General features: G+C 42.4%; 1 long non-coding RNA gene across 1 annotated transcript; it reads right to left on the bottom strand.

Moving 5' to 3' along the window:
• Positions 1–261: 261 nt before the first annotated feature.
• LOC136505663 (uncharacterized) lies at positions 262–9,561 on the bottom strand. The gene is made up of 3 exons (XR_010771276.1): positions 9,191–9,561; positions 8,113–8,172; positions 262–857 (listed from the first exon to the last, which is right to left on the bottom strand). It is a non-coding gene; the product is annotated as an uncharacterized lncRNA (long non-coding RNA).
• Between the last annotated feature and the right edge of the window lie 602 nt (positions 9,562–10,163).

Here is a 10,163-nt window from a genome sequence, read left to right on the forward strand (position 1 = left end):
GCCTCCTCCAACAGAGTACTTATATAAGACCCATTTCCATTTTGGATGTCAGGAGAGGCACAGCCAAAATCTAGGCGTCAGGAGAGGCACAACCTTTTTGCTAGCGCTAAGAATGGGTCTCGTATTTTGAGTGCCATTGTTAACGATAGTCTAACGGAATGACACGCCCCGCACAATGGCGTCACTCTAGCCCCTGCAATAATTAAAAAAACCAAAAAAAAAACAGTTGACAAATCACCGGCAAACGTTGCACAGTAGACATAAAAGTAAAGAGCCCAGCTTCACTGGGAACATGAATTCAAAGCCAAGCAGGTCAATATGATAGCATGCAACAGTAGCCAAAGTTAAGCAAGCCAGTTCCTACCAATCCCAAAGACAGCCGTGAACCGTCATCATGCTGACCACAGAGGTCACACCCCATGCATTTATACCTACACTATACAAAAAAGATGCTCTTGCCATGCATCCAACAGTCAATGTTCCACACAAGCGTGCAGTCACTGGCACAGCTGAATGTGATCAGCACCTGCCCTTCAGTGGTGGTCTCATGGGCCCCAACGCATCCTGCACAGCCCTCTGAGATACAGGTCAAACTCTGTCCGGACAACACACGAAGGGTTGTTCGGAGAGTTCTTCACGGGATACAAGACAAGCCTTGTAATCCCAAAGGCTCCACCACGCTTCCCAGTTTCACGTGCCACCATAATGTAGCCATCTTGACCAAACTCTAACCCATTTGAGTTTTTTATGAGCCAAAAAAGCTCACCCAGGTCTGTTTCCCCATAGCCAACGACCACAACATAATGGCCAATGGTAAAGAGCTCTTTCCACGTGTAGTTCTTACCATCCAAAACTCCCTACAACATAATTACATAGTTGTCATTAGAAATTCAGTGTTTTTCCGTACAAAAAGAAATAAAATGTATGGCTTTGAAAACAATTTTGAAGTTCATTGAAAACTGCAGCAATACCTCCAAACAGTTGAGTCAAGTTACATAGGAAACCAATATATGAAAGGTGCCAAGAGCCCCAAGACAAAGTACCAAGAGCAAACTTATCAAAAAAAAAATAAAGAATTAAGTCCAACTTTGGTCCCTCGACTCTTTCTGTGGTTTAATTGTTGTCCCTCATCTCTTATACCGGTTAATTTTAGTCCCTTGTCTTTAAATACCATTCATTTTCAGTCCATACACCCTCTCCATAGCGGTTTTGCACAGGTGGCTCAGCTGATAAGAATCCAACATGGGTGTCTTATTGCTGACTCATCTGATTAGTTCATTGAGGCTGCTCAGTGTTGCTGAAAGTTTGCATCAACTCTCATCTTGGTAAAGCGTATTCGAGAGGTCAGAGAGGCACCATGTCAAATGGTAGTTGATCCCAATTGGAGATTTCTAAAAGATGATGCAGAGAAGGCAAGGAAGATCAAGTTGATGCTTGTCGATGATCAGTGATGGGAAAGAATTGATTTCCTTATCAGTTTCACAAATCCAATTGTGAAATTGCTAAGAAAAACTGACACAGATACGCCAATGCTGCACATGGTTTATGAAAAGTGGGACTGCATGATAGAACAAGTTTGTGAAATTGTTCACAAGAATGGAAACAGGAACCCTATTGATGATGCAAAGTTGGGATGTCATGTACTGAACTACTGATCTTTCTGGATGTCAACAAGTGTCATCAAAGACATGATCTAATCTCATATATTCAGTGTTCACTGTGAGTATTTCAACATTTCACTACGCTGATTACTTGCTGGTTTCATGCTTTTTGGATGTAAACTTGAATATTTGCCTTTTTATTTGAAATTTTTAAAAATAAATAAATATATTAGACGAATCCCCGAATCCTATTTTTTGAGATTAGCTGAATCAGACACCCGCACCCGAGTCGGACTCCGACACCCGCACCCGTGTCCACGTAACACTGCTGATTACATGTTTCTCCTCTCTATTGAACACAAAATTCTCCATTTTGTGCTGCTCGCGCTGGCGCTGCTCTACAATCTCGCCGGCTGCACCTTAAATTCCCAACCACCCGCACCAAATCACTCTCCAGCACCAGCAATCACGCTGCACAGCCTCAAATCGCGTTATGGCCAGCTCGAGCTGTTCAGCTCACAGCAAGCTCCAGCGCCAACTTAGACACTTAGTCTAGCTGCAGCATCATTTGTCATTGCCGTAAGAAAGCAACGTGGTGGATTTCTTGGATCAGTCAAGATCGAGTAAACTAAGTTTGATTCTAATAAGTAGATCATTTTTTAGTCTACAGAAGATTGATTAGAAGAACAAAAGCACAGCTCAAGAACGGAAATGATTGGGATTTGGTGGCCGGTGAGATCGCTGAGCAATGCCAGCGAGCAGCACAGAATGGGAAATTTTTGTTTCAACCGAGAGAGAGGGAGAGAATGATTTAATCAGCTGAGCCGATACATCCACGTCAGTTGAGCTATGTGTGCAAAACCACTATGGAGATGGTGTATGGACTATAATTAAATGGTATCAGAAGAGCATTAAATGTTAAGCAACACATAATAGTCATAAAACACAATTTGCTAACTTACCTGTGTAATCCATGAAAAATTCATCAGCACCAACAACCACCACCACTGGCTGAGCAGCAACCACCATCTTTAGAACCCTCTCATCAACATTTCGAGCCCAGCAGAAGTTATCAATTGTGACTCGTCATAAACCTGTAACACAAAAACAAGAACCGGTGATCATTAGTTAGTTAATGAGGAACTACCGTATCCAAAGAATAATGTGAGATCTTTGGGTATACCTTTGTAGGTATGATGACTTGATTCTGACACCCCTGGTAAGGGTAGCTCGCATACGGAACTTGTCCTCCATTAGCTATGATGTATTCGAAGGCTTTATATGGGGAACCACCATCACAGCCCTAGCAAGTCAGGTCACAACAATCGATCAACTGTTGTTCAGACAGTTTCACCAGTTGATTTGTGTGTATGAAGTTTATCCCTTCCACTGCTGCTGTAGTGGCAAAAGACCAGCAAGCACCACAATCACCCTGGTGGGATACTTCAGTTACAGCACCCGCCTCTTTCCAGTCAATAGAGATAGGAAGTTCATCCGGCCCAATTGGTCCAAAGTCAGAGGCAGTGCTATAACCTACCCTTCCTACACAGAAATAATTAAGGTTTATTTCCTCAAATGAACAACAGCATAGAGCATGGTTTTTCAGAAAAAGAGAATAATATTACCAGGAGCAAACTCACCTTGACCAGGTGAAGAATTCAGATCCACCAGAGGATATTCCAGACCAGCAGGTCCAAAGGCAGGAATAGAAGATTTGTATCTGCTTTCGCTGAAAAAAATAGCAAGATTTTATCTTTAAATTCTTCCCCACAGCTAAAATTTTCTCTTCCTCTCCTTCTCCAACCACCTCACAAACAACAAAAATAAAAAAACATAACCTTCTGAGGAGCAGAACCATAATGTGATAACCAAACTTACCTAAGAGCATGTTGGCACAACGAGCCTCCCTTGGTGCCGTAAGGCCTGGATGTGCGAAGCAGGCCAGGGAGGAAGCCCGCCGCGCAATAACAGCACATCATAGTCCAAACGTCATGCCTACAGTTCAGAATTCAATAACAAACGAATGAAAACACCAACCAAACTGAGGTTAGATGGGGCTATTTCGTTTGTGCCCCTAGACAGCATGTGCCACTCCGACACTGGGAGTGGCACATGCTGTCTAGGGGCACAAACGAAATAGCACCATCTAACCTCAGTTTGGTTGGTGTTTTCATTCGTTTGTTATTGAATTCTGAACTGTAGGCATGGCGTTTGGACTACGATGTGCTGCTATTGCGCGGCGGGCTTCCTCCCTGGCCTGCTTCGCACATCCAGGCCTTACGGCACCAAGGGAGGCTCGCTGTGCCAACATGCTCTTAGGTAAGTTTGGTTGTCACATTATGGTTCTTCTCCTCAAAAGATTATGTTTTTTTATGTTTCTTGTTTGTGAGCTGGTTGGAGAAGGAGGAAGAGAAAATTTTAGCCGTGGGGAAGAATTTAAAGATAAAATCTTGCTACTTTTTTTTCAGCGAAAGCAGATACAAATCTTCTATTCCTGTCTTTGGACCTGCTGGTCTAGAATATCCTCTGGTGGATCTGAATTCTTCACCTGGTCAAGGTGAGTTTGCTCCTGGTAATATTATTCTCTTTTTCTGAAAAACCATGATCTATGATGTTGTTCATTTGAGGAAACGAACCTTAATTATTTCTGTGTAGGAAGGGTAGGTTATAGCACTGTCTGAAGTATCCCACTAGGGTGATTGTGGTGCTTGCTGGTCTTTTGCCACTACAGCAGCAGTGGAAGGGATAAACTTCATACACACAAATCAACTGGTGAAACTGTCTGAACAACAGTTGATCAATTGTTGTGACCTGACCTGCCAGGGCTGTGATGGTGGTTCCCCATATAAAGCATTCAAATACATCATAGCTAATGGAGGACAAGTTCCGTATGCGAGCTACCCTTACCAGGGGTGTCAAAATCAAGTCATCATACCTACAAAGGTATACCCAAAGATCTCACATTATTCTCTGGATACCGTAGTTCCTCATTAACTAACTAATGATCACCGGTTCTTGTTTTTGTGTTACAGGTTTATGACGAGTCACAATTGATAACTTCTGCTGGGCTCGAAATGTTGATGAGAGGGTTCTAAAGATGGTGGTTGCTGCTCAGCCAGTGGTGGTTGCTGTTGGTGATGATGAATTTTTCATGGATTACACAGAGGTAAATTAGCAAATTGTGTTTTATTACTATTATGTGTTGCTTAACATTTAATGCTCTTCTGATACCATTTAATTATAGTCCATACACCATCTCCATGGTGGTTTTGCACACATAGCTCAACTGACGTGGATATATATATATATATATAAATTTCCATATTTGCGTGCCAACGTTAAGGCCTTATTTAAATCCAGGCTGTAAAGTTTGGGGATGTCACATCAGGTGTCATATGGGGCGTCGCATAGGGTGTTTGGATAGTAATAAAAAAACAAATTATAGAATCCGTCAATAAACCACGAGACGAATTTATTAAGCCTAATTAATCCATCATTAACACGTGTTATTGTAGCACCACATTGTCAAATCATGGACTAATTAGGCTTAAAAGATTCGTCTCGCAAATTAGTCGCAAATTGTGCAATTAGTTATTTTTTTTAGTCTATATTTAATACTTCATACATGTGTCCAAACATTCGATGAGATAGGGTATAAACTTTTGGGGAGGAACTAAACAAGGGATAAAATGAAGCAGTTTAATGAGTCGAGTTAAAATATTGCAAACTCGAATCAATAGCCTGTGCAAAACTAAAAACTTATACTACCTTCCTTATATTGTCAAACCTCTACTAGTCCTTCAAGTGTGTTTATCCTCTCGAAAACTAACTATAACCCTACGCTATTATATTATAATGTTAGGGATTTTCAGAACCGGAGGGCTTGTTTGGATGCATCAAAATCTACATCAATCCATGTGTATTGGAGTGGATTGATTTGAAAATTAGTCCATTGTTACCCCAATTCATATATATTGGAGTGGATTTGTGGTACCCAAACAATCCCTGATGGGTCAGTATTGATAAGAGCATCTCCAGCAGTCCCCCAATTCCCATCCCCAATGAGAAAAAACTGTATTTTGAGGGATTTGAGAGCTCCAGCAGATCCCCATTCTAACATCAATCAACAACAACAACAACAACAAAGCCTTTAAGTCCCAAACAAGTTGGGGTAGGCTAGAGTTGAAACCCAGCAGAAATCCCCATTCTAACCTCAATGAGAAAAAAATTTCTCAGTCCCTCAAAATCCATCCTCCAACCCCTCAAAGATGAGGGAAACCTCCCTCCCCCAATACCTAAGACTTTTGGTGCGAGCTCCAACTGCCGGCGCAGGAAAGGGACGACGATGACAAGATGGTGGCCGCGGGCGCCATCGCCGGGGGCGGGGAAGAAGCCTGAACGCAGGCCGCCACGACCGCGTCTGTGCCCGCTCGAGGACACCCGCCTGCTCCAGCTCGAGGATGAATCTTGGCGCCGATCTGCGCGGGCGGCGCTCCAACTCGGAGCTGGCGCACGGCGGGGCCGGCATCAGGGCGGAGCATCGCGCTCGATCCTGGGGCGGAGGACGACGCCGATTGTTGTGCTCGCAAAGCTCATTCACGGCCGGGAAGGAGCACCATGGCCGAGGAGCCGAGGACGGAGGGGATGGAGGAGAGGCATGGTTAGGTCCTAGGGGCGGAGGGGGCCGAGGAGCTCCATGGATGCGGGCGGAGGGGATCTGAAGAGCGCCATGCCTCGCGAGATACGAGATCGACGGGACGGGGAAGAAACACCCTGTGGGAGAGAAGGAAAGATAAAAGAAAATAAAAAATTATAATCTGACAAGTAGGCCCCACGTTTTGGGGGAGATTATTGGGTTTCTGCAGCATCTCTCCCAATAATCAAAAAGTGATATTAGGCTATCCCAGATCACTATACTGGAGAAGTTGTATTAGGGACTGCCGGAGATACTCGCAGCTTTGATTTTATCCCCGTGTTGCCAGTGTTTCCTAAACGGCACCGTCTCCGTCCCAAAATATAAGTAGTTGACTTTTGACACAAGTTTGACCATTTATCTTATTAAAAAAATAATGGATGAGTAAATGCTAAATAGTTGGCGGGGAGTAAATGCTAAGCAAGTGGCAAGGCCTCATGTGGCGTTCAGATGGTGTACACGAATTACTATCGTTTGGTGCATCTTCATATCCGAGATCTATGCTGGCCTAAAGTTTGTATGATAAAACAAAAGCCTTCAAATATTCTTATTTTTACTCTATAATAAAACAAAAAGGATCAACTAATAATTACTTCCCTCCGTTTGTGTTTACTTGTCAGCAACCTTTTACTGTAGCAAATTTGATCATCTGTTTTTCTTCTAAAAAAATCTTAGATACTTCAATGTATATAACACTAATGAAGTATGTTCAATAAAGAATCATATATGTGAAAACTTGATGTATCTAAAAATCTTTTGCAAGAAAAAAACGTATGGTCAAAATTGCTACAGTAAAAATTCGGTCACAAGTAAACGAAAACGGAGGTAGTATCATATATGTGTATGCAGCCCTAGCTCCATAGATTTTTGCCGCTACAAATACCTAATAATACCTAACTCCAAGAAATATATGGAGTATCTAGAAGAGCAGGGCTCTTCCAAGCAGGGCCTATATTATCTGGCCCTATTTAGCACTGACTCGTGCCCTGAGATTCACTTTCATATCAGAATTTTTGTTTGCTAAAATCAAGAACCTTATGACTATATTTGCTTTCTAAAACTGAAAGAAAACAGTTCAACCAAACAACTCAAAGTGCGCACAAAGCTTAGTTCATATTTTTTTTAGCTAGAGATATCCAGCCCAGGTAAATCCTATAGCTGCTCGAGAACACATCTAGTGCTCCAAGCAGACAAGGTGCTCCCGAGTACAACATACGACGTCAAATGTACAATAAAAATTCTAACAAAAATATGGATGGATAGGTCATATAATCATCTATGTGCATGCAAAATTTTGAGCCTAAACAAAAATTTGTGCAATGAGAAACAAAAAAGAGAAATCAGCACATAAATAGTGCGGGTTGTGGATACTAAATGAACAGTGATACCCGCGACTATTCATACCTGATTTCTCTTTTTTGTTACTCCTTCCACAAATGTTTGTTTGAGCTCAAATTTTACATGCATATAGATGATTGCATAATCTATCCATATATATTTTTTCGAAATTTTTCATGCACATTTAATAGGCCTTTTTATGCATGGGAGCATTGGACCACCTAAATGACTTGGAGCACAGGATATATTCTCGAAAATGACTTGGAGCACAGGATATGTTCTCTGCTCGAGAATACCAAACATGGCCAGTGATTAAAAAAAAAGCAATGACATGTTTATATGTCCAAAAATAACTATAATTACTGGGTATATAATATACTACATCCATTTCTTAATATATGACGTTGGTTAGTTCATCGTATATTAAAGCATGGAGGGAGTATTTTCTAGTAAGAATGAAAATGAGAGGGTGGTGCGCACCTTTTTTAACCGGATGTGAATCATTTCTTCCCTAGAGTTTGAAACCTTGAATTATGTTACCTATATAAGAAAATTCGAAATAACAAATGTTAGTCCAATACTTCAGCTAGTAACTAGGAATCCCAAGGTCAAAGGCTCCTATCGCCAAAACGGCTATTGGGACCGAGTTACACGCCATGTAATTAATGTAAACCGCAAAATACTCTTTTTGACCGTGTGAATGCATGAGCTGAGCATGTAATCCGTAATTATTTAACCCACAAACTGCACAATGATGGTGTAGGCATACGCCATCTCCCATACTAGCATCGCGGAATAAGCTAAGGCATCTTGTCCTACAAGAAGGCCAATCTACTCCTTTAGAAGGCTGAAATTTCAGAGGATTGATGCAGGAATAAGTTCAATTTTATAGGATTTTCATAGAAAACATAAAACAAAAAAAAACATTCCAAAAGAGGCCTCAATTTGTCATATCACCGTTGTTTGGCAACACTCAAATAAGTCCTTTTCCAACGGCTAACTTACCCAACTGCTATTTCCTCCTTGCATGGGAAAATGTGAATGTTCAAAATTTTCCTGCAATCCAAACAGCAAACTTCAAGTATTCCTCTGTTTTAGATTCCTGCGGTTTTTCGCTTTATACTACATCCTATTCCTGTGTTTTTTCTATTCCTCTGTTTTCCATTCCTACGTTCCAAACAGGCCCTAAGTAATAAACCTCGCATATGTCACATGACCTCCAAATACGAGGTGGATAAGATATCGAATTGAGATTTCCCTTTTGCTCCATCCTAAAAAATAACCATTCATAACAAAAGGCTAACCGTGAACCTCACCTCTAATACAATACTATATGAACTGTTGTTGTTCTGAGATTCATCCACACACACAGTCATGCCATGCACTATTAAATAAATCTTCAAAAATACTGTAACGTTGGATTCAGCAGCAATGGATTACCTACCCTACTTAATAATAATAAATACGTACTGCAGTAGTGGAATATCGCAGTACAAGGATTATCTAGCTAGTAGAGTTAAATCGTCTGGCCAGATGGATGAGGAAAATACAAGATTACCTTTGTCGGTGGTGCCGGAGACGTCGGAGGCGGGCGGTGACGGTGCGTCGGTGTGGGAAGACATGGCTCTACCAAGGGGCGGGGCATCGACGGCGGAACCACCGCGGAGGAAGGACAGGCGGTGGCTCCGGGGCAGATCTGAGGGGGCTGCACCGCCTGAGCCCAAGCGAGCCACCGGCGCCGCAACATGGCGGGCGGCGCGAGCAAAGCCACGGGAGACCCGCAGGAGGGACGCCATCGACGGGGGTCGGATTGGAGGAGGATGGATTGTTTTCTTTTCTCCCGAGAGAAGAGGATTGTTAACCCTTGTTATATAGGATCCCGGTTAGGGTTTCGGGAGCTGCACAACTCCAGAAGAGTCTGGTTAGGAGTTCACGGCCCATCCGGACATTATTGACTACAGGTAGGATTACACTAGTTTAAAGGGCCTGTCGGCACTGTACAGCACGCACAAACGAACAGGCCCTAAGTTGGGTGACAGCTAGGCCCTAGTGACAGCACAACCACAACGGAGGCCAAGCGAGACCCAAACAAGGAGGCTGTTCGGCTGGCCAACCCACTCATCAAAGCACGGTTTACATGATCAGTGTATTTTTCTCTCACAACGATCAGCCGGAACAATATTTTGATTTATTTTTCAGTCCTGCCGAATAGGCTCAAGATGTCCCAAGGCTGACATGTAATAACAATTTTTGATCCGATCGAAGTCTATCTCCAACAACATTACCCAAAATACAAGATTTATTTCACGCTTGGTAGCGCTATAGCTAAAGGGTTCCGTATCTATTTTTGGTCTTTTTCAACGACAGAACCCAAAAGAGAACCCTTTCTGCAAATGAGTCTTCAGGAGAGAGGATACTCATATTTAGGTTGTGCCTTTGCTGTAACCCAAAATGGGTCTCACATATAGGTGCTCTGATGGAGTCTGATACAGTACCATTCGAGACCTATTTTTGGTATAGATGTCCATATA

This window comes from Miscanthus floridulus, chromosome 14, assembly GCF_019320115.1.
Source record: "Miscanthus floridulus cultivar M001 chromosome 14, ASM1932011v1, whole genome shotgun sequence".
NCBI classification, from domain to species: Eukaryota; Viridiplantae; Streptophyta; class Magnoliopsida; order Poales; family Poaceae; genus Miscanthus; species Miscanthus floridulus.